This window comes from Acyrthosiphon pisum, chromosome A1 (assembly GCF_005508785.2).
Source record: "Acyrthosiphon pisum isolate AL4f chromosome A1, pea_aphid_22Mar2018_4r6ur, whole genome shotgun sequence".
NCBI lineage: Eukaryota > Metazoa > Arthropoda > Insecta > Hemiptera > Aphididae > Acyrthosiphon > Acyrthosiphon pisum.
In genome coordinates, this window is record NC_042494.1 from 91,632,283 (window position 1) to 91,659,822 (window position 27,540).

Consider the following 27,540-nt stretch of genomic DNA (forward strand, 5'->3'; position numbering starts at 1 on the left):
CCGTAAACAGCTCAAAAAGGAGTCAAAATATTTTCAAAATTGTATGGTGTATAGGAAATGCTAATATAAACATTCAGTAAAATTTTCATGTATCTACAGTCATTCGTTTTTGAATTACAACAAAATAAGGAAATCGCTACATGAGAAATGAAGTGAATATCCAATGTTGTAAAAATTTGAATTTCAAACGATCATAAAAATTTAATTTGACTTTCTTATAGATATTTTTTGTTTGATAAAGATAGATAATCTTATAAGGAATTTTGTATAACATTTTAAAATCTTAGATTTGAAAAGAAAAATTTTTACGAATTCTTAACTCAAAATAATTTGCTAATTTTCGTGATTTTTCCATATTTTGTCAATTTTTGAACTTTAAATGCTTATAAAAAAAAACTGTGACTAAGGATTTTTAGTATTTTTCATCTGCCTTTGAAACAATATACTTGGAGCCTTCTATTAAATTTTCAAGCTTTTTTGATAAACAAATAAAATTTTATTGATATTTTTAGAAAAAAAACTAAAAAAAAATGAAAACTGACAATGTTCGTAAAGAGCTCAAAATAAGTCAAAATATTTTGAAAATTTTATCGTGTATAGAAAATGGAAATGTAAACATTCAGTCAAAATTTCATGTATCCACGGTCATTTTTTTTAAAGTTACACCAAAAATCAAAATCGATTTTCTCGAAAATTCCCGTTTTTCCTTAATTTTTCTTTTGTTTTTCCCGGCGCTTTTGAAAACTACTGGGAAATTTAAATTTTGACCTCCTCAATGCACCAACGATATTCACTTTCTGATCGAACAAGATACTGAAGTTGAAAATCGTAGCATTATTTCGACTACTTATCGTGTACACAGACACAAAAAAAATAAAAAAAATAAAAAAACACACATCATTGTAAAATCAATACATTCATCGTTCCACTCAGAATCTAAAATCTCATGTCAAATCAATTTGTAATATATTACTAATAAGACGATATAGTATAATCGTCAATCACAAACAATCTCGATGGGTAGGTAATTAAACGACCAAACTAACATTTAATTTATTCATTACCTACGCGCCTAGAGGTGAACTACAACTACACCAATAACTTTCCGTAAAATGTGCAAAAATTGCAACAACAAAAAAAAAAAAATGGTGCAAAAATTTTAAATAAAATCGTCGAAGATACGCGTATATCATGTCCAAAATAATAATAATTGGACGGGAAAATATAATCTGACGCAATGCAGGTGGACAGGTCAACCTGCCGTTAAATGTTCGACGTCTTTTATCGCTGGACAATGCGATAATTAAGTTATATTCTAACATTTCGTATTGGTACTGCTGTAACGGATTTTAACACGCTATACTACACGACAGTAATAATATTATTATTTTAACTTGTGTACACGATAATATTATTATAGCAGGAGTACAAGCCATGTTTAAACGTTGATTAGAGGTCTTACGTCAAAAAACCGCCGTAAGTGAAAAAAAAAAACTGTTTACAATTATTTGCGTCCTGGGTTAAAAAAAAAAAACCTCAAAAAACCAAGTTAATAAACTTGAGATGTATTTCTATACGTTGGCCAGGAATAACGAACGTTCTTTTAACAAGCTCGTCGTATATTATAATGTCTGCAGCTCGTCTGTTGTTAAAATATACTACACGTCTATTATATACCACCTATGCATATAATAGGTATATAATATTATTACCCAGCTATTATATTGTGATTATTATTTCAATATGATATATACCTTTTATCATAATACAATATCATAATCGTCGGTAAGAGTCTCTTGGTGCAGGGTATACCTAGTTCTTAACGCGATCCTACTTCGGAATCGTCTGCGCGTATATGTTATACGAATAAAACGCTCTAATATTATTCATACAATTTATTCGAAACGCAAAATCATATAATAACGAAAATCATTTTCCTTAGCGACACTTCAAAACTTCTCCCACTCCCACTCTTGTGCTATTATTATTACTACCACCACTACAACTATACAACTATACCACAACTACCACTACTCATCTACCAATACCACTGCTACCACTACTCTACCATTCCTACCACTTCTCTATACCACTGCAACTACTGTACAAACACTTCTCCGCTGCTGATGCTATACAACTATACCTATAGTATTATATTGCCGTGTACGCCGCAAAGTGCAAAGTCACTTCTAATACCCGCCGTACACAATAATAATAATATTTTGTACAGTATTGTATACAACGTGTACAAGCAACCGAGTGAAGACGATGCTCGTCATGTATATTATGTCTATCTGGTGCGGTTATTACCGCAACCTTGGTTAGCCCACTCGAAATAGCGTATAAGACATAGGTACCTACTAAACGCCTGGTGTTTAACTCCCTACCTATATAAACACGTGCGCGTGTTTGTGTGTGTGTGTGTGTGTGTGTGTGTGTGTGTGTGTGTATGTGTGTGAATGTGAAATGCGTATAACGAGTGTGCAGTGCAGAGTCGATGTGGTATTAACCGGTGACGAATTTAGGGAGGGCCGAAGTGGTGCTTTGGTGTACCCACAGTTAAAAATTTTTTTCTTTCTAGAAATCACTTAGATTTCAGGTATCATGTAGAACTAAATGTATGAATTCTAAGCTACTACTAAAAAATAGATAATGTCTATGCAATATTATTTTTGTAAACATAATATATTACTGTGTATGATATCGAAATCGGTAGAGAATATTCATCGCATTTAAAATTGACTTTTTTTACAATATTTGAATTCGTGCGTATTCTCTTCGGAAAACTTTTAAGTGCGCTTGCGGCATTTGTAGAGTGACTCGTGCCCCGAAGGCTCTACTATTTTTTGTCTCATATTGTGCGCGTGTAGCCATTTGAAATTAATATTATGAACGTTCGGATACAGCAGAAATCGTCCTACAAATATACGTCGTCGCTTGAACACATATACCTACATAACTATAGTATGATGTGAAAAAAAGCATACTTTTGTATTGTATTATTTAGCTAAAGTAGGTACATCGATTCGTCTCTTTCGATGAGGGTATACAATAAATAATAATACGCGTAGGTATAGACGTATCCGCTCCTAACATTTGTACACGAATGTATACGTATTGTAATAACGTGAGGGTAATACAAAAAAAAAAAATATAAATAAATACCAATCGATCCTTTTATTTATTTTTCAATAGCACGGCGAATTCCTTTTATACTGCAGCAGGAGCAATAATACCGCGTTTTAAACTATTCGTCTTCATTGTAGTCCGTTATAAAAAGAAATTTTTAAATATCTGAAGGACTCTATAATAATATTACAATAACATAGACGTTTTGTTTCGTCGGGAGTAGAAGAAAAAAAAGTGGGTGCCTCGAACACTGTATTCACCTCAACGACGTTATCATTGTACCGTTTGTTTATCACTGGCATTTTCAAAACAATAATATGAGCGCGTTTGCGGAACATCTCTCAACTTGTACAAACTGTATCGTAATAGCAATACGTAGGGATAAAATATGTATTTGGGTTTCGTGGCAGTAAATAATTTTTCTCTCGCGGACGACAGTTGTATATTATTTTGACGGGTGCGTATAAATAATATCAAAATAATTTGTACTCTTTCCAGATCACACGTTTTACGATTACTATTATTATTATGATTATTGTACATTTATTTATTTATATTTACTCGACGAGGGCACACTGTAAATAAAAAATGGATCCCGATCTTGCTCGCCGAACACATGGATGTAATAAATTTTTCTGAACTCCCCTCCGGCGTTATTTTTTTCCCCCCGTCCGTTTCTTCTCCATATATACCATTCTTATTCTAAATAAACACCGGTCGTACCTACTACTACTACTGTTACTACTCTGCCACTACTATACTTACTCCGATTTTCAATTATACCGTCTGTATCGATCGGTCGTTTTCGAACGTCGATGCGAAAAAAAAAACTACAACAATAGTGTAGGTATATAAATTCAATTGCGATTATATCTACAGGTCGTTTATTAAACGTTTCAGAGTTTATATACACGCAATGTGCTCTCCGCATTACAACAGCGGGGGCTGTATAGCATAATATATGCATAAAATATTATCTATTTGAGTGCTTAAATATAGGTTATAACCTGGTATAACGTCCTAACCGTGTTATGTCTCTGCTGCAGAAAACGCAATCGACGCATTCAAAAGAAATCACTATAAAAAGAAACGTTCGGTCTAAAACGCAAACTTATTATAATATATTATTATGATATTATCATTGTGTTCGATAATACCGACTTTTTATATTTACCAATAATCCCGATGAATCGTAATATATTTCATTTATTTATTTATTTCACATAATATCATTGTGTTATTAGCATGCCATGACAAATGTAAATAAGTAATATTCGCCTCAAATATAAGTTAGGCGGTTGGTGATGGATATGGATTCAGTCATTCGATATTCACAACAAGGATAATATTAAAACGTTAGTGGTAACGGTCGGAATGTGTATGAAATAATATATACATATTATCAATTGATAATTATTCAAAAACATCGATTTGTATATTATATTTCTAGGTAACAGTATTAATATAATATTTTCAAATTTTATTAGGTACGTAGCTTAAATATTAATCATATTATAATTTTATCTCTACCAACTATTCCATGTGCCATTAACTCCATTATAATAATTAAATTTAATATCGAATATAAGTAATATTATAAACAAATCATGCTGTAGTGCTTTTTAAATAATTATTAAAATAATAAATTATACGCGTGCTCGCTCTGATATTATTAATAATATATTAAGAAAACTACAATGCATACAGCTATTAATTTATACATACATATTATATATGAAGGGAATAAAGAAACAAATATTATCTCATACAATGGAGCCTGCTAAAAAAAAAAAAAAGCGTCATAAATAATATTAAAAACTAAAGTAAACTTTTACCTTTGTTTTAGTTAAATGATAATTAAAAAATAAAATACAATAAAAATACTAATTCCACACTTACGGTTCAAAATGATGATGCTGTCATATCAATTAATCTAAATCTTTTTCTTAAAAGTTCATCTGAAACAATTAAAAATGAAAAATTAGTAACTACGTCGACTATTATTTTTTTTTTATGCGTTAGCTTAAAAACGACAAAATAAAATATCTAAAAAAATTACGTCATGAGATACGAAGATATAACTATATAGAATAAACCATTCGACCAGCTAAAATAAAGAAGCGTATAGTTAAATATTATTTCTCGTGTTAAAAGATAATTAATTTTTGACGTACAACACAGTATTTTTCTCAAAAGTTATCAATATTATAATTTATAATATTATCAGGGGCTTAATTTTAAACTACCAGTCACTGTAGAGTTTAGAGTTTCAAAAAGTATACTAACTATAAGAAAGTACATTTTAATACATATTGTGTTTGAAAACGTGCAATTAAAAATAAGTTTTTTTATCTTAATTAAATGTCGTGCTCTATTATTTTTTTTTTTTTTTTGATAATGTTGATCAGCCACTTTTTATAAACATCATGGCCAATAGTTTATTAAGTTTTATTATTAATGATTAGCACATCGAGTTCAGGCGACTATAGAATAAGTTCTTGTAACACTTTGAGAGTATCATTTTTTTTTCACCTAAACACTAAACACTGAAATACACTTCAATCGTTGATTTATTATTATTACGTATTCGTACATCAGAGTTCTGAAAACAAATGATGCTTCAGCATGCACCAGGTTAGGCATTGCACCAATTTGAAATGGAAACCGTAATTAAAATCTAGGGTATTATCATCTCATGATTAGATTTGTAATGGTTAACGAATGACAAACGGATATCTAACCAAGTCTCAAGTTTTCAAAATGTCGTCAAGAGATTTTTCACCGGGTCGATGGTATAGGTATACATGCCACCCTGCTCCTTGTTGGTATTTTTATTTTACAGGTCACATTTAGACTGTTATAACACGGGGAAAAAACCTTTAGAAAATCGAATAATTGACTTGTCAAATATTTATAATCTGTACTGAGAAGACCATACTATTATTTTGAACATGGAAAATGGTACCCATGTTGTTCAGAAGTATAGCACTAAAATATATGCGTGGTAGGTAGGTACCGTGTGTACCTTTTATTTTATTAAAAATAATTATTTTTTTTTAAACTTTTATGTGATTCGGCTATTAAATTAGGATTGTTTGCACTAAAATCGTTGTATTATATTATATGTTTTTTCCGAGTTAATAAATCCGACGGTTTTTATTTAATCTTTTGTGTAATTACAAAGGTTTAATATTCATCAGATTATAATATCTCAGAGGAGTGGTTGTATTATATAATATTTATATGTGCCAAGGTTTGGGGTTGTATGCTCGTATTATACCATCTCATGGCCCCTGTGTCGTTTAAGGATTCATTGCGATATATTTATATCATACTGGTATGCGGTTATGCTTTCATAATAGGTAATATTGTTAAAGAACAAGTTGCACGCGCGTAGAGATTTCAATGTACCTGACTACATTTCTACGAGAAGTTCGAGTGTTGTAAAGTACTCGAGAACAATTATTTGAGTAAAAGTGTATTCAAATAATTTTTGAGTAGGTACTCGAATAGGTATTTTAAATTTCATTTAAACAAAATGCTTCAACAAAGTGTTTTAAATAATTTCTCAAAGTATCTTGTATTTAAAATCAAATACTAATTTTCAAATACTTAATTAATTCTTTTTTGTTTATATATTATTTTCTATTTTAATTTTTATCTCGTTACCTAAAAACAAACATTGAGAATGTGACGTAAATACAATTTATAATAATACATTTTTTTACTGTAAACGAAACTCAACCGAAAATCAAATATTTTGACGAAGAAAACAGTTAAGTATTTCAAAGTTTCACCAAATGATATGGTGTAAAATTACGATTCAGTTAATTTATAAGGTGAAAAAACATTTCATAAACGATTTGAAAGTATCCATAAACATCTTTTTAAAGTATTTGTATTTGTACTCAAATACTTATTTTGCCGAGTGTTCAGATTTCAGAATACGTATTTAAAATATGTTTTAATTAAGTATATCTGTACCTATTTGAATACGCATAAAAATTATCTTTTGCAAGACTCGCGTGAACGCATTCGTATCGAAAAAATAAAATTAAAAAAACACGAACAATATGTAAGTATGCGATAAATATTATACCAACCTATTGCACAGCCATTATTACCGTGAAATTAAAAAAATATATTCTACGATCGATCGTTTTTCGATTCAAATATATTACAAAAATCTAAAATAATTAATGAAATATGATTAAAGAACAACACTATTATAATACCTACAACGGCATTGGGTATTAAGACATAGACGTTTTTCCACGACGATTTGTTTTGTTATAACCACGATATTTGCCGTAGTTATACAGGGCGTAACAGAAAGACCTTACGAAAAATAAAAATATGCTACTTAAACGTATGACCAAAAAATGTTAAAATGACATGATAAGTATAAATATTATAATTTAAGAAATATACTATCATGCCATCAAATTCCCCCAAAAAAAATTACGAAAAAAGTTACTACGTTCCGAATTCATTTACCCAATCAAAAAAATATTGATATTTAAAAAAATTCTAAAAAATAAACTACTTGAATTAGATAAATGTTTTACTATCAACATTTTCCTTATAATCAGATTCATAAATTTGTTATTTTGAATATAATATCCAAAAAAATTTTAATTTTTTAATTTCAGTGTTAAAAAATAAAAAAATTTTTTGTACAATATATGCGTGTAACGCAAATGACTATAAATTATGTGCATAAAAAAAAATGTTTAATATTGATTTCAACAAGAGTTATTCCAAAAGTCAGTTCTATCTGTTAATTCTAACTGTGTAATTACACCCTCTATATATTTTTATATAGTCGCGTGCGCAACAACTAACCAATATTACACATAATATATTATACCAATATTACATAATATTATTATATTATTATTGTTAACTTTCCGGCGCGTTTAGACGGTTTGTCGCGGAGTACGCGCAAAGCTCGCGGTTCGCTGTGCAGCTGCCGAAGACGCAGAGACAATCGCGTCAGTTTCTATTAAACAAAAACAACAACAACAACAACAACAAAAACAACAACAACTCGTCACAATCCGCGCATTATTTGATCGGCAGAGCATCGGTAAATAAGTTTACGGCGCCGCGCCGCTGTTAATTGCTTTTCCGATTAAGCGCCGCCGAAGAGAGTTTAAATTAAAACGCTCCGCTTTTAAAATAACACTAGCTACACGCATATATATTTAACCACAAGCACTTATATCTACCTACCGATATTGTTCCGTACGGCCGTCGTTTTGCGTTCGTGGATGATACGCAACGGCCACGGTATACCGCATACCCGGTAACATCACGGGTACGCAAGACGGTCACCCCGCGTCGCGACCGGATTTCGATGGTCCGCGGTCGGGGGAAAAAAACACCGCGGCGGACCCTCTTTCAAACCGTTTCGATATCGTTCGCAGTCTCGCGCTTTGCAGCCCCTCGTCGAATACCACCTAACCTATATTCCCGAGGGACACTCGACACGCTTAAAATGTAATATAATAAACACAGGTGGTTATCATCTCGACACAAATACGAAATATACCTACACAGTAGAAACTCGATTAACCGTTACCCTCTGTCGTCGTCCAAAAAAACGGCATATGCAACGCGCAGGTCATACTTTTCCGTAAAATGCGGGACTTTGCCGCTCAAAAGTCTCGCAAAAACAAAAGAAGATGAGGAATTATTTTTTAAAGTATGTACGTACCAAGTAATATATTATTGTTGAAGTCAAATCCGTCTATTGTAAGGTGAGAAAATCATCAAACAGCATAATATTATTATTATTATTTTTTGTATTAAATAAAGCCTCGGGTCTACTACTATGGCCGTTGGCTGAATCGAATTAACATACGTCTACACGTATTTGTCTTATAAAAATTGCCTACATCTAGTACACGTACAGTTCACAATCGATTAATAAAGGTTGATAAAGGTTGTAATAATATCACTTATCGTGCGTGTTTTAAGTTGAAGGGCTACGACCGACAGAATGTCGGACATTCCAGTTTCTCGTCTCTCGGCCGTTTCGAATATGTGAGGCATTCAGAAATGACGCGTTTGATCGCGAGGGGTATGCCACAACTAGGACGCATATTATAGGGGAGGGGGATGGTCTTCCCTCTAACACATATTATTGAATACGTATTATACATTATAATATAATATAATGTTTAGTTATTGCATATTTTATAAACGCGGGAGTAACTTTTTTTTTTTTACTGAATGCGTGTGCGTGTGTTAGTATGTTATTAATAGAAATATATTTAGACATTTTCAGCATAAAATAATAATGCAGGAAAATATGAAATTATTCAATACACTCAATGGAAATACGAAATATTTGGGTTGGCATTGACATTTAACATATTATTATTTACTACGACGTTGCATTGATTCGTTTGCATAATATTAAAATATTATTGTTACGGCGGTGGTGAAAATCGGAATAATGAACGGCGTGTAGGATATGGCGAGGAACTTTGCACATAGAGTTTATTAGAGATAAGAAGTAAGGAGAAGCGATTTTACCACATGCAATGACCCATTCAAAGTCTATTTTGCGATCAACTAGCTGGTCTTATTCGAGGAGATCAGCAGCGACGGGTGCGTCACATTCGTGGGGTGAAACACCCGAATAAAAACCAAAAAAAAAAAAACAGTGAATCCAATAAATCCACATCTGACGCTTTCCATCGAATAAGCGTAAGTCCTAAGCGGTATGCGGACTCCGCGGATATTATTATGACATGAATATTCGAGAAACTGCACCGACCGCGCAATAAAGTACTTTGGCCGCTTCTTAAAGTTTTAAATCAGAAGCCGTCCTCGTCGCGAAACCGAGTACTTTAAAAGCTTTGTTCTGGTATTGTTATTATTTATACAGGTACAGTGTAACTCCGGCGAGAATCTCGATATTATTATTTTATTATTTATTTTGTCGCCGTGAATTCCGCAATCCATCAAGACGAGATGGTCCCGCTCGGCGGACGACCGAGCCGACAATACAATCGAAAACGATTTAATTTTCGACCGACACCATAATAGTATATTATTATAGTTATTTGTATACCTATGTACCTATAGGCCATGTATAGGTCATAATATTATAATGTGCCGCTCGCGCCGAACGCAATTGTCACATATAAAATAATATGTAGCTATAATATTGTTATCATTTCCTCAGCCCCCCCCCCCCAACATCAAACGTTGGTCCCGTGTACTAAATATTTTTGAGGGACCTATACAGATCGTATGATAAAACACAACCCGTGTCCCATACACGATTTCTAGGTAATTACCGCAATGGTTAATCCACAGCTTAGTATAATAAAATTACTTAATATTGTATATTATCGTATAAAATATTATTTAATATGAAATAAGTATTCCTATCAAAATGTCAAAAATTACAAATTCTTTCAACTGGCCCCTAAAATAGCCGGGCTCTGTACTCTATGTCCAACCGCTCCTCCCCTCGTTTTAGGGCCATGATCATATTAAATATCAACTAGTTTTGGACTCTTATTTTTTAGAATTGCGCGCGATTTTAATACCTAATGTTGTGTAAAATGTTTGTTTTCATCAAAATATAGCTACGCGTTCGGTGTACACGCGGTTTACGCTTCGCGCTTGCAGTTGGCGTGTGCAGTATATATATTTTATTATCATGTACTTACACATAATTACATAAACCATCAGCTATAATATTCGCCCATCATCGTGGGTTTCGTACATTATTCTGTTCTACATACGATAATGTTCGTTCTCGCATAAGTCTGCCGATCGGTCGGCTGTTTGTTCGCTGGTCGCGGCCCCGCGGTAACGAAGAGCATTAAACTTTTAAGTGCTGACGTCACAACACATACAACTCCCGACCAGCAAACCGTTACGACATTCTGTTTTTTCAGTTCGCGCCGTTAACATAATAATATATTATACAACATGTACCTACGTGTATAATATAATATATATATTTATGCCGCGTGTGTGTGTGTGTGTGTGTGTGTGTGTGTGTGTGTGTGTGTTAACAAGTCTTATACGCGTCGCAGAGCAGACACTTCGCCATAATATTCTTCGACACCGATTTAAAGCTCACCTCTAAGAAAGCGTCACGTCAGCCCGTCACTGCTCCCACCACCATTACTGTATTATGCATCTATATATATATAAACGAATGTTTGTGTGTGTGTGTCCTTTATTCCTAAACGGCTGGATTGATGTTGATGAAATTTGGTACAGGGATAGATTAGACCTCTGGGCAGAAGATAGGATAGTTTCAAAAGGGAGAGGACCAACCCCGGGAGGTGCTCAAACGGGGGGGATTTTGTGATTTCCGATGGAAATTTTTGTTTATAAATGGTTGCCAAGGTTTTTAAAGCTATTATTATTATTTTAAATGTATAATTATTCATATAGAGTTGGAATTTTTATTGGGCGAAGAAGTGCACAGCGGGATCAGATAGTAGTATATAAAAACAATACAGTTAAAACTATTAATTGGGTTAATTAAACAATCATACTATATGTAACAGGTAAAATACCAAAACAAATCTTACAAAATTCAATAAGCTAAGTAAGGACGTAGAAACATGCGCATTCCAACAAATTAGGTTAAGATAATAATTATGTAATAAAATAACAATTAGTATAATTTCCAGCATAAATCAATATGAGTACAGTGTAACAAGGTTAAACTTTTCTTTTATTTTAAATAGTTCCCATCACGCAAAGAGTCACTAGTGGGTGACTTCTTAATTCAAGTATACCATGTTTTTCTGTCACTTTTCCCTCATACTTATTATGCTATAAAGTATAGATTGTATAAATATTATAAAAATTAAAAAATAAAAAAAAAAAAATTTTAAATAGTATATTTACAATCTATACCACAGACAAGATTTAATAAGAAAGTGTGGTGACATAAAATAACATCAATAAGAATAGGAAGGCTCCCAGCACTGCCACCAAACAAGAAATAGGTTAAGCTTGATATCGATATAATACCCATAGTGCTTCGATAGTAAAATTTAAATATTTTTTTTTTTTTTTTTAACAAAAAAAAAAAGGTCAGTGGGGGTAGTGTTCGGGTGTGACTCGATTACCACAGTGGGCCACTAGTGTTACAGTCAGAGTTTGGTGATCATTGTGTCTCGACTGTCACTGGACGTCAATGTTTAATAAAAGTGCTTATAATATTATTATTTGTTCGTTTATTCATGTGAGTCTGAAGTGTTCGGCAGCAGTTTACTAATCACGCGAACTACTATTCCGAGTCGAGTTTGATCTCCATTCGATTTTCTATTATCTGCCCGTCTCGACGCCTCTGGAATTACTGCAGAAGTTCCTAGCTCCTATATGCATATTTGTGCATCGTTACAATACGGTTTAAAATGATTTCTCCGGAGTCAAACTCGCAAGCTTTTACGGAAATGAAGAACTTTTAAATATTTACAACGCCAGTCGGAGTCGACGCACCCCCACCACTCCAAACCGTACACGACCAAAACAATGTCGGACGAATATTTCATCCAGTAAACATGGGGAGAGGGGGTGGGAATATGCCATACATACCGCTATAACACGAGCAATAGATGCACATTACATTTTTTTTTTAAACCCCAGATATCTACTTTTCAATATTATTTATATTAGATTGTTTTCCATAAAATACTTACGGTTACGATATTATTATGTTAATACAAAACGGTACGTTTATACGTCTTCTCTGAACAATGAGACATAGAAAAATAACATTTATTGAGACTGTATACATTCTATAATTGTTATCGTGTAAGCGTGTGCGGGGGGAGAGGGTATGGGAGCTATGGCCAACTATTAAATAATATATGGCATTCGGGTAAACGTAATAATTTCAAAGATCGAAATTTGAATAAATGCATTCATTATGTGTCGACGAATATAAGGGGGTGTGCATGATTGGCGAAACGCATTGCGTATACAACAGGAGAGTTATGTAAATTCTATTGACACCTCTTATTGAGTAGTTTCAAGTCATGATATTGACACATTTTGCGCTGAGTATGATACTTTCCACATGATTCCGCACGGACGACGAACGATACTCTATTACGGTTAATTCTCACTGCATTGTGCTGCAGCAATAATAATTGTACAGCGTGTATTCTCGCCCTCGGTAATCAGTTCATTCGCGTGGAATTTTTTTTTTTCTTTACTCGAAGTTACCAGACGCAAACGTTTTTTATTGGGTATCGTCCAACGACGGACGTTTTTATTTATTGTATAAGAAAAGAAATCTGCAGGCCACAAAAAGGTTTAATTCTCCGGCATGTTGTACCGACGAAACTATAATGGATTTTCCATTCTTTTACGGTCAATGCCCAGAGCCAAACCCAATACCTATTTGTTTACTAGTTGAAGTCCATCAAATAGTATTATATTCACTCACATGACGTGCATTTCACCTTTAATAAACAAATTATATTATATTTAAATCTATAAAATATGTATTTAATTTATTTTAATTTGTTGCCATCGTATTGTTTTTGTTGTAAAAATGTGTATGCCAGTACGGTCTGTATACATAATAATATATTATAATCATAGAACTTAATTATAAGAAAATTATGATTACCCACATTATGCTGATAATTATTTATTAATATAGTAAAAATGTAATAATATTAAATTATATTTATAACTCTAATTGATGGATAATAATTGGTGTAATCTATATTCCTACATATAAATTATAAAACAAGTGGTTTTTTTTATGTGTATTTATCATCATAAATCAACATTTTTTACACGCTTCGTTAACATTTTCGCAAAATACTTTTTTGTATAGGTAGTTTAATCATTATATGTAAATATACTACGACTCAGTTTATTAAAAAATAATTATTCCACGCAGTGGTCATGCCATGTATTTTAGTAATATATATTAATTTGAGACTTGGCATTCTTTTTTGTTTTACTTAAAATGTCTTTAAATGACTTGTGCCAAAGAATATTAAAAAGTCATGAAAGTCGTCAAGTGGTTTTCAAAGTTACTGTCTCATCATAAGCGTAGTGAAAATAATAACGTTTCGAGATCTAAACGGAGAACACGGGTTGCAATTATTATTAATATATTTTCTTCCAATAATTGTTACTCACATAATTGTTGCTTACATTTTTCGTGTCTATCTTTGAATATAATATTACGTCATTAAGAGCACCACAATATGGCGGCGTCTCTATAGTGTCCTTCTAATACGTCCTACTAATAAGTATTATACTCTTTTTATCGTACGCTCTGTTTCGTTTATATCATAATATAAAAGTGCTGCGTATTGAAGAAAATATTTTAATTAATATATTAATATACGACGGTGGGAAAAAAACAAAACGAAATTTGGAAATGTCACCGAGTGCCTTTTAATCAAACGACGGAGACGCGTTGCGTATAATAATATGTATGGTAAAAAAAAAAAACTCGAACGGAATGAAAACAATTCATCGCTTCGACTCGACGACGGAGGTCCTTCCGAACCTCCTCCGACGACGACGGCGTTCTGCCCTCAGACAGCGGCGGGCAAGTCATGCCGCAGTAATTCAGTCATATCGGTTTTTTTTTCTCCTTCCGATTCCACTCTGTTCGATTGGCGAAAACCCATCATCGTCCTCGTATAAGATGTGCTTTACGATTATTACTATATTATTCTCTCTCGCCGCCGTCGCCCTGCACCGTTTTCCCGCGGTCGGCGTTATATCATATTATATTTCATACGGTCGACGACCTACCATTTAATATATTAATAGAATGTCGTGTCGGCGGAGTACAATATCATATTATTGAGTCCGCCGCACACTCGTCTCGCGGTCAACCGCGAATAAACTATATACACGCAACCGCGGTACCATATCATATACCTCGCGTTTGGTTCACGCGCGGCAGTATACGCGTATCGGTATGACGTGGTACAACATCGTAACAACGAAGTAAGTGTGGCTGCTGCAGCGTGTTTCGTAAAAACACGACGGAAAAAAAATTGAAAAAACTTTCCCCCGCGCAAACCGCAGTACTCGCGCCACTCGTATATTATATTATTATTATTTTAGACTTTGCGGGCTAATTAAAACCCCGGCAGCTTACTACAGAAGCCCGCAAACCCTACGCGTGGAAACGCATTCCCATGCCGAGCTGTCGTGTTACCATATTATATACACAATATAATATATATTCGTTACGTTATATTATTATTATTATCATTATAATATATTATATCGTGTTAAATTATCATTAAATTCTCGCGGCGCTTCGTGTAATTTTTTTTAAATTTCATAATTCCACGCCGGGCGTGATGATAATATATTATGCGCCGGATCGCAGCTAGAAGACATGTCGTGACATGTCGACGGAGCGGAGGCCCGGGAGTCCGTTCAGTGCGAACACACAGCTTATATCATTATTATTATATGTCGCGCAGACGGTTTCGCGGACCAACGTAACAAGACAATTAAAACACCGGTGGTATAATTACAGTGGTCACGATGGTCAGAGTTAAAACGTTTGTCGTGTTTGACCACGGTATAAAATAATATTATTATGATGCGTTGCGGCGAACAACTCGAGCGCTGTAAGCTCATTGCATCTTCGCACCGATCCCTGCTCGTTATTTTTTTAATTATTTAAAACTGTCTAAACGCCCGACGGCTTTCAGTTATAATAATGTTAAACCATATTATTTTATTTACACGTGAAAAATAAAGCGATTGACAGAGGAAGTAAAAAGAAACACGTGGTCAAGTAGGTAAGTATAATATATTACTAATCTCGCCTCGTTCGTGTTATATGTAAATTTTTTGAAAAATCTGTTTAAAATATACTGCAGGTGCCCAATAGGCAAATAAAAATTGCACTTGACCGGTTGTTCTCTAGATTCCGAGCCAGAACGTGGAAGGAGGCAGCTAATATCTGTCCCACTATCACGCACGTGTTTCTTTCATCTGTAAAAAATTCAGGCAAAACTTGTTTCCCCGCTGAGTGTCGCAGGATAAACCTGGGGCATACGTTACGATTTGTTTACATGACTAATTATATAAGCAATACGACAGCTGCGGATGTCGAGAAGGATTATAATATAGGTCACTTTGTACGGTCGGGTTAAAACGTGTATTAAGACAGCAGAACGCGGACACTTTGTACGGTCACTGGTCAGGTAAAGTTTAGATCGCTGGACGCGGAAACCTTTTAATAACAAACGAATCTGAAGTCATGAGTTTATTAAAAATGTTATCAAGTTTAAATATTTTTTGGAAAATCTAAGTACCTTATATTCCAAATAGGAGAGAATATTACCTATCGACAGTAACATTTTGAATATATGTAAGTGATGTAATATGTATATTTCCCAAGTCCAATAGCGAAATTAATCAAATGTTCGTTTGCGTTTATCGTTCAAACGCATTTCACTAAGACGACAACTGTCACATTGTCACGATGGCAACAACAAATTAAATACAATTGGATGAACGTGGCAATAGATTTTATAAGAGACAAAAATCCAAAGCTGATGACAGTAATAAACTATTAAATTTATGTAACGAGGGTCAAATATAGAAATATTATGGCTATATATACATAGCCACTAGGTATTGTAGTTTTTAAATATTTACAATAGACAATTTGACCGATTGACGAATCTTTTTCCATACTATTTTTGATTTATTATTTTGAAATATTTATATTATACACATTTTTAATTTACTATGCTTTTTATATATAATATAATACAATTATTATTTATAAGTATATTATAACACCAAGAAATGTTTGGTTGTTACTTAACCTGCACATTTAAAGAACTTATTTTAACTTATTGTTAATATTTTGATTATTTTGACTTGATAATATAAGTACTGTAATTTGCAACATTTTTAATTGTCTTTTTAAATTTTACAATATTTTAACGATTTACGCACGATATTTCCTACTCAGGTATATAACTTATATTTACAAGATATATATATATATATATATATACTTTATGTAAGCATATAATAGCACAAAATGTCCACAAAACGAACATTTGTATCCGACCGTACAACGTATCCGCGTTATGCGTTTCAAACAATAGACCGTATACAAAGTGACCTCGTTTACCGTCAAGGTAATAACCACCCTGGTAGATATTAGTTACCTACCCAATGTCTTTTACACTTGGTGCGATCCGGGTGCTGGCTGTCAGTCAAGACGATAATAATATAAAATGTATATAATACCTATAGTACGCCTGAACGCGTGTTGTATTGGATAGGATATAGAGACAATATAGTGGGCTCGTGAGCACCACCGACAACGTTTGGAAAATGATATAGAGGAGATGGACGATGGAACCGGAAAAACGGACTAGACGATATTATTATTATATGCCGTGCATAGAGTGATGAGACCGATGCCGCAGTGACGACTACGTACCGACGGTAATAATATAATATTGTTGGATGATGAATATTGTTATGGTATAGACCAAGAACAATATAAAACGGCGCTAGACGTGCGGTACGATGCGGTAGTCACGCGACACCTTATATTGCCATGGGTTTCGACTGATGGGGTCATGGTGGGTCGGGCTGGAACGAATAACGCTGCACGAAGACGGATGAGGGAGAGCAAAAATCAACGAACAAAATAATTAACAAATCACGTGTTTGGGGTGACGAGTTTAGGGATTTTTTGCGGGGTTACGTTTATTATAATATTTTTGATAATCTCGTAAAAAAAAAAATGTAACATCATTATGGGGGGCTCCGATGTATACGTCTGAGACGACCCTGTCGTCCGCGAAACGTCGTGCAATGTAAAATTATAATATTATATTATATTGTAATATCGTTTGCACACAATATCGGTATAGCGAAGGAAAACGCGGGCGACGGAAAACATCAAATGAAATAACATGCGACCATTTAGGTTATCCACTCTCTCTATAATACGACTCGAAACTCGCGCGCCACAACATTCCGTCGTGATATCACTCGCGGTGCCATCCGAAGGGAGGCGAGGGTAGCAGAGGTGGCTGCTTTCCAGGGTGGAAAATATTTTGCAGTGACAAAACTTTTAAAATGTGTGTTTTATTGCTTGTAGTGCTTTCATATTATTATTATTATTATTACGTTTTACAACCTTAAATGGAAAACGGTATTCCTAGAAAAAACTTCAATCCGCGGCCCGTTGATAAAATAATATATTACGATTTTGTATTTAGTATTTTTGTTGCTAATAATAATTATAATATTTCTTAATTACAATTTTGCGCTAAAATGATCAAAGCCCATAAAATGCGGTGCTGAATATCGGTTAGGTTAACAAGTCTTTTGCACTCGATTCGTCGAACAATACACGAGTGTATAATAATACGATCACCCTGTTTAAATAACTCATAATCGTTCATCTCTCGACTTACGCTAAGTCCAAATCGTTTACATTTTTCAACATAATATTATGTCATCCCACTCGATATAATATTATGATAATATTATTTTTCCCTATAGCTGTTCGCTTAAACTATAGTTTAGTGTTAAACACGGAATTATTCTGCGCGCATAAAATATTTTTTGCGGAATTCATAAAAAAAAAAAATCTAAATTACTGAAATACCGGTTTTCGGCGATTGAAATCTGCAATAATCTGAAAATATTATTGCAGATTTTCTACCAAACATTTACCGACAACGTCGTTTAGTTAGCCATTTCGTAAAAAGTACGTAAATAATTGGCTATATGTCACAATATATAATTGAAATTTATTTTTCAATGTTAATGTTAAATACCAAACAATTTGTATACACAATTTGTATACACAATATATATTAAAATGTGCTGTTAATTTATCGCAAGGTCGAGTAATTAACTCCTCAGATAATCACTATTTAGTGCCAATAAATTATTTCCGAGAAGTTTCAAAGACGAACTTGAATACTCATCAATTTTATTCCAAAAAGTTAAGTCATTATTTTTCATACGTTTAATCTAATGTAGATCGAAAAAAGTTTAATATAACATTTAAAACAAAAACTTTTAATTGCAGTTAACATTCACAAGTATAATAAAATATATTATAAATCATTGAATTATTGAGTTTAAAATTGTATTACAAAATATATATTAACAAATAAAAACCGCGGCAACGTTATGATCACATTAATTTACATACCTAACTGCATAAATAAAATTATTTTTTAATACTCTCCTCTTAAAATATGTCGAAACCCTCATCCTAACCCTTTTAATAATTTTTAAAAATATTTCAAACCAACTTTTCATTTATCTTATAAAACATTTTTAATCTTTCGGTATTACCTTTTATGATTATTATTATTACTACTACCCATTATTGTTAATTTGTTATAATATATCAATATTACATATTATATTTTTACTACAAAAGTTAAAACAAATAATTATTGTATAATATGTGTATTGAATACAGTATTGTTATGTGTACCATTCTGTATTATTATTGTTAATTTATTTAACCAAACGGGTCGTTGCTAGAACGTTAAAAATGCTTTATATCGGTCAATAATATAATGGGGAATGATCTTATTCATATGTCTATATTGTTTATATTTTTACTGTATGAATTATAGAAAATTACAATTCGGAACGTCGTTCAGCTATTCATTATCGATCACAGTGGATAGACGACGATGCTTCGAGACGACATTACGATATATATATACAATCACTTTTGTAGTTTTAACAAAAATAAATCATTTAACAATATAAGCAATCATAATTTGAATACAGCTTGAACATTGTTTTCATATGAACAATGTTGTAAAATTATAAAATGAAAATTGTTTACATTTTACAAAACGTCAGACGAAGTTGCTCTGCTGATAATAATTACTTGCGTACCAGAGTTATTTGTTTTTATTCTCAAGTATTATATTTTAATCGAAACATTCGGCACAGGTAAACAAAAAATCTGTGTACAGTATTTTCCTATTTCGGAATAAAATATTGTACATTTTCGACCAAACCAGATGGATTTATGAAGAATGTAAAATAAAATATTTAACTTTCCAAACATTTTAAGTTTAAAAATAACAGTTTGTAATATCATCACAACTTTTTGTTTTTCAAACAACTGCAGATCATATTTTATTACATACATATTTCAATGTTTTAAAATCATTTTCATATTTTGCTTGACTTTAACGCATATTTTACGAGTTAAAAATATATTATCAAAGGCTTAGTTATTATACACACTGCAGCCTAAAATAATACGGAAATGTGGTAAAACGTCTTGGCCTTAGACATTATGTGGAAATTCGGAATTAATTATCTTGATGATAATGTATAATATGTAGACCCGAGTCTACAGCTAACAGAGGTAGTATTTTTTTTTTTGTGTGTGTGTGTTTGTGACATTAGAAACTATAAAAGAATTTTTTTTTAAACACAATAGGTGTATTTATTTATGTATCACACTAAACATTTAAGTCATTATGTTTTAATGAAAAATAAACTTTAAACATGGGAAAATATAAAATAAAAAAGGCCATCTAACCATGTGAGCAAAAGCCTTTAAAATATCTTTTTTCCTTTTATCCGATGAACTGAATTGTATTGCGTGTCACCTCTACCGCATATATATAAGCTAAAAAAAAAACATACACCCTTTAATCGATCAAAGTTCTACCATGCATATATGAGGTCACTGGAAACCCAATCGCACCCACACACCCGCATGCCATCAAAGTGACAAGTAAAGCAGACCAAAACATTCAAACTATAGCTCGTGTCTATTAATCTTGGCTTACAAGAGACGTCGGTTTTTGAAAAGTTACGAAACTTTACTGCCACTAAAAACAGAAGATTACCTAGATCCAATATTGTTTTATACTTCCGATCCGTTTTATTTATGCGGTGCGGAAAAAAAACGAAAACAATTTTTTAATGGTCAGACGTATAGCGCTGGAAAAAAAACCTCAGAATCGGATACGAATTCCAAAGGGATTAATGTTTAATGTGTATTAGATAAATAATTTAATACGGCCAACAACGGTGGAAGCACAATGCGATCGCGATCAATAATACTTGACAGTAAAAACTCCCATAAAAGAATGTCTATGAATGTACACGAATGTTTCAATTTAACGATCGCAGTGAATCGTAGCTAGCGCCTGCACCGTGGGCAAAACTATTGGAATTTTAAATCATCAATTTGTATTTTAAAGTTCCACAAATTTCGATATATTTTAATTAAACTGATATCGTTACAGATTCGGGGATTGGATGAAAAAGATTATATTACAATACAATTTGCGTTCATTTTTACGCAGCGCTTTTTGTGATCATATAGTGCGTTCAAAAGTGTACAGAACAAAAAAAAAATTGAATAGTCATAATATAAATTTAACAGACCGAGAGCAGAATATAATGCTTAATTAAATCTGAATGCGTTGTGTCGAACGGAGGATATAATAATATATAATAAAACTATAAAAACTGGCTCTACAAAGTGTGTAATACTATGTGTGTCGGAGCAGCGGTGGTATCAAATATCTTCAAGGACGAAGGAGACAAAAACTCTGACTAACGGTTATGATGGGACTCATCCGTTTATATATTAGCAAAACGTACTCTCCGGTTATGGCATTATATTATATAGTGTAGCACGTTTCGGTGGTATAAAGTAACATTATCAGACTTAATAATAATAATAATAATAATAATGTAAAGGAGATTTTAATCCAATCGCATCGCTCCCTCACTCGAGCTTTGAAAACAAAATAGAAACACGTCAAAATTAAAATATATGGGAGATAAATATACGCACGAAATAAGACCTCGGTAAAGATATTATATATTATTTGGTGTAATGTTCAGAGCGCAAAAACGAATTCCAAGCCTCGCGCAGAAAATCCCATAAGACCATTATAACATTCAGACTCTACGTCGTCGTGATTAAAATATTAGAAAATTGTTTCTCGTATATAATATTATTATATACGTCTAGGGAGAGTGTTGCAAAGTCGATTGGCTGTAACGGTGAAAATGTCAACGTCGGATACCCAATTTCGCCTAAACCGAATAGGTATAACGCGATTATATAGGTAGGTGCAGGTATACACCTTGATATGGTTAATATACCAAACCACAATACAGTGTACAGTGCATGTTATCCATATATCGATTTTATAGTTCATACATTATTATTATACCCTCGTAACATTCGAAAATAAATGTCTAAGCTAGCGGTTTATGTTTACAGATTAGCGAAATTAGATTCTAATTAGCTAATAGCCGGGTACATTTTGTATTTAATTACTATTACGTAATACTATATAATATTATTTACGACTCGTTGTAGAGGCGTCTTTATACTCTTGCGATCCCGACCGAATGACTACTAACTGTCTCTGTACGATTCACTCGACAGAGTTTGAATAACCCCTGTGAAATGATTGAATAAATGAATAGGAAATTCAGCACTGCAAACAAATACTCCTCCCCCCCTATCTCTCTCTCTCACTACATAAATGTTATCTATATTCAGTGTTCGTATGGATATTTTTTGGCGTTTTAAATCGTCACAAATTAATGTTTTCCGAAAAACTCGCAAGAGAAAAAAACGAATATACCGTCGTCGTAAAAACAGTTCGGGGCGTAAAAAACACCCAACATGTATACTCGACCCGATTTCGGACGAGGGATGTCAATATAGACGATATAATATTTGGGCTTAAATATGATTCTATAGGAGTTCGTATAGGTAGTATCTATCTACTGCATACTGGAGTATACAAACAATATAGGATCTGTTTGGAACGACCGCGTAAGATTTATCACCGACCTCGTTTTGTCTGTCGAGAACCGTTGAAAAATTGGATTTCCAACGTATCTATGCCACTCTTAAGAAACCGTATGAAATACGATGGAATTTTTTTCGTAAAACGTTCTTATACGCTCATAGGGAGTTATGACACGCACGAATGATAATAACGAAATTATAATATATCGTAAAACTTTTAACGCTTCGTCTGATGATTAGTTGCGCGCAGTATAAGTTTGTTTATTGAAAGTTTAACAACAGCGAAATACATGGATACTAGAGTTATCCACAAAGTGTATCATCATCGATTGTGCCCATGTTCGAAAATGCATGAATAGGTTTATTCATACCCAATGAAATTAGGGTACTCTAAAATGTTACCCAAGGTGGTTAACTTGCTAAACAGAATGTTGTAATTATAGAGGTGTTATTAGTGTGATCGTAACTATAACCAATTTATGCTCAACCTGTGTATAATGGATTTGTTGAACGCAACCGCAAAGTTTATTAATGGTAATCGTTGTTCGTTGTGTAGCGTCGAGATCGATTTATTTAATAAACATAATGTTTCGATCGAACTTGTTATTATATTAATCCCCTGGATATATATTACGATAGGTATTTAAAAACCAACAAATTTAAATATGATATATTATATCGGTACACGCTGTAAAGAATACCAACAGTTTTGTTAAATTATATTAATTGGCTTGACGAGGAAAGCGTTAACTAATTATAAATATTGACACTTTCATTGTTTTCATCTCGACGGGCTACTAGGTATAATAATTTGAGTAACTATATTAATATATTGAATCCTCGGGTTTTCAGAAACGCAAATGAATCACGACTTTATAAAATCACCGTGAATGATGATATAAAATTGGTAATTGCACTGGTCACGGATTTCATATTTTTAAGAATATAGCTATTAAAGCAAGGAACACATAAAGTAATGAATCTTGTTATAATTTTAACAAAAAATATTTAATACACGTGCATATTATAGTGCCTATAATATAATATTATAAATAAAATCAGATCTGACCAAAAACAGCGATCGCGGTCGACCTCCGTCTTTAGAAACCTATCTATCGCGGTGTACATCTATTGTAATAATATGTATACAATATATTATGGACTATATGATATTGTATACGCACTATAAATGTATGCCACATGTATTCGATAGCATACGTAGATATTAGATATGCACACGATTTATGTATAGTATATAATATATAACATTATCGTCGATCGTAAATTTCCGTACATTGCACAGATCGCATTTCAGAACGACGTGCCCGCCGACGGAGAGCGCGGCGCGAATGTTTCGAATTTCAAACGTAAAGTATATAATGCTATTAGAATATAATAATATGATATTGTAGATTCCCGTGCAGTCGAGGGTGGTCGACGTACGTCTTATCGCGAGAGGCACGTGGCGAATGCTCGCACAGCTGCCCCGGAATTATCGTGCCGGAGATAAAACGGCGACCGGACGCGAGACGGTTTGTTAACAGACGAAATATCGTCGAGATCGATGGTCGCTTCCGAAACGTGCACGACGCCACGCCGATACCGACAAGTTTTTTATGCGCGAGAAAACGATTCTGGGAACGGTAAAAAAAAAAAACATAAAAAAAAAATACCTCTAAAAGTTTTACACCTCTCTCTCGCTCTCCGCCAAGACCGTTATAGCCGATATTAAAATACACTGAAAACAAGTTTTCACCGTAAACGGTTAATTTGTTGCGAAAACTACTAAGCGCAGAACTGGACTGTGAACAACTCCAAACAAGCGAGCTGCCGTTTTAGCGAGGTGAAATCTTCCCCTAATAGTTTTTCAAATGCAGTGGTTCAATCGTACTCATCGTCAAATATTATAATATTTAGATATACACGCTAGTATATCACTGTATATCAGTAAACACGCTCAACTCGTATAATTCAATTTGTTTTTTTTTTGGTGAAATACGATGTGAACATCATCAGCTGATTAGCTGTTAGTTCTGCGACAAATCAAAGTATAACACAATCAATAATATTATTGTTATACACGCGTGTTTTATGTGTCTCGGCATTATCCGCTGATAACGAACGATACGATTTTGTTAATTTTTTTCGATCTGTTATATCATATTGTTGTGTCATCGACGTCGGTCCCTGTATGATCGTATTGTCCTCCGAATGCGTTTGAATCAAAGTGTCACGCGTTCACTGGAAAAAAATTAATCCCCGAAACACTGCAATTTCCAACACAGCCTTTTTGGATAAAACCGGATTAGATAATATTATTATGAATCGAACGCGATACAGTTCTAAAACCACTTCGGTCTGAAATAATATTTGCGAATATTTTCTACGAAATCAATACCACGGGGCTGAGTGGGACAATACAGCTTCAGCGGTGTTTGTCGAGCACTGTCGTCGTCCGTTCAAACTCGACGCAAGCTTCTCCTCTGCAAGCGCACAATTCAACGGGAAAATACTGCACTAAGACTATTTCCAAGTGACACATGAGTGCATATAACAGCCAAAGTTCTGTAACATCACGGGCTGTCGTGAAATCAACCCGACGGCAGTGTAACGGTAGGTCGTGAAACTTGTAATCCGTTAAAATATATTGACAAAAAAAAAACAACAATGTCGTATCGATTTATTGTCGTTGTCTGGACTCCGCTATAATAGTTGTTACTCAAGACTACAGCAAAATAAAAATATTACAAAAGGTTAACACGGCGTCTTGAATAGGCAATTTCACTACGTCACTGTCGTAGGTATACAATAATTTATAATAATAAAATAATATAATATAATAATTATAAATATATATTATTAATATAGATATTATAATAATTAATAATATGTATAAAATAATTATAATAATATTGCATTCCGTCGTGTTTGTTCACAAAACTTTAACAGTTGTTTTGACGGTCCCACCCAACCCTTCGACTGAGGATCAACGCTTGTGAACAACGACATACGTATATATTTTCCCGTGGCTTGCTATTCTAATTTAATAATATAATATTGTTATACTACGACAATACCATAATATTATTATCATAAAAACGTAGACAATAACGGTTTGAAAAATTCGTTTTAAACCGTTCTCGGCGCGGGTGGATTGTATACGTTCGGTGTGATAACAATAATAATTATAATAATAATAACAACAACAACAACAACAACAACAACATATAAGACAGTCGCCGAACGGTTCTTTCTTTCGGCTATGCCTACACCGTAGTAGTAATCCGTCGCCATCGCTAAACGCGCTAATCGCCACTCTTCTCACACGGTTTTGAACACGTCTCCGGCGGCTGTGTTAATAACATAAACCAAAAAACATACATTATACACACAAACGTAAACTATATATACGCCTACACAATATTGTTATGTACATATTTTATATCATATCATATATGTATAACACAAAATTCATATATTATATTAATAATATAGTATAGTACGCGCCTATGTAGTGGTATAAGTAGGTAGTTATGTGGTATAGTATAACGTTTTAATATTCGATATTACAATAATATATTATATAACATCCACGTGTGTGTGTGTGTGTGTGTTTTACGCTCACAGTTCAACGTCGATTTTACAGACGAATACACGGTGAATAATTTGTACGATGTTTGTCCGCGAGGTATAAACTACTATACACCCCGACAATACCACCCCACAACTACGCGCCTACATTATATATATTAGGGGTGGTAATTTTAATTAATGCAATCAAAATATGATAATTTATTCTGGCGTATCCTCGATGACGACGACGACGACGACGACGACTACGGTGCCGCCCCGCCGCCGTAGCGGTTTTCGCAGCGCATTATATTAATACTCACGATGCCAGAAGGGATCAAGTCCTTCTGTTTGCGATTCGATAATTATTTCGCGTCGACGCGGCGACTTCTCTACCCCACCCCCCTCAACCGTAGGCACAGTAGAATTGCGTACATCGTGTCCGCGCACCGTATTATAATATTATTCTGCCAGTCGTATATATACGGCCGTCTGTATAGAGATCAGTGGCGTACATACGGGGAGGGGGGATCAATCCCCCCCCAGGACCAAAAAAAAAATTGTGATATTATTGATGAATTTCTTATTATTAATCATCCGTGTATACACAAACATACGTTATAATAATTTGACTATTGAGTATGAAACTATACTTTACCAACAACGAAAAAATATTTCATAACGAAATTGTGGGTGCCGTATATCAATCAAAATAGACATTTGATCGTACACAGTCAGTTAGTTGCGTGCGGACATTAATACATCTTAATACGACCAAAAACGTACCCTTTCCTTTTCGGCCGATTCACTTTTCGACCAAAAAAAAGTTTAATATAATACACAATGATTTTGTTAAGTTGGTTTCAAATAACTACTTTAAAAAGTAGTGAACCAGCAACCTAACCTAAACAGTGCTAACAAAAGTGAGTAAAAAAAATGAATTATGACAGGAATTGTAATTATTATCATAGTTTTCTATATTTTATTGACAACAAAAATTATTTTTATAAATATTACGTATTCATTTATACATTTTA

The 27,540-nt window shown here is 33.3% G+C and overlaps 1 protein-coding gene across 6 annotated transcripts in view; it reads right to left on the bottom strand.

The window, feature by feature from the left end:
• The window catches only part of LOC100159515, a 383,802-nt gene that overhangs the window by 259,129 nt on the left and 97,133 nt on the right, over positions 1-27,540 (bottom strand). For all 6 annotated transcript variants that reach the window (XM_029487770.1, XM_016801133.2, XM_029487768.1 and 3 more), the window contains exon 4: positions 5,029-5,087. The gene's annotated coding sequence lies outside the window, so the exon portion shown is untranslated. The remainder of the gene's footprint in view (positions 1-5,028; positions 5,088-27,540) is intronic.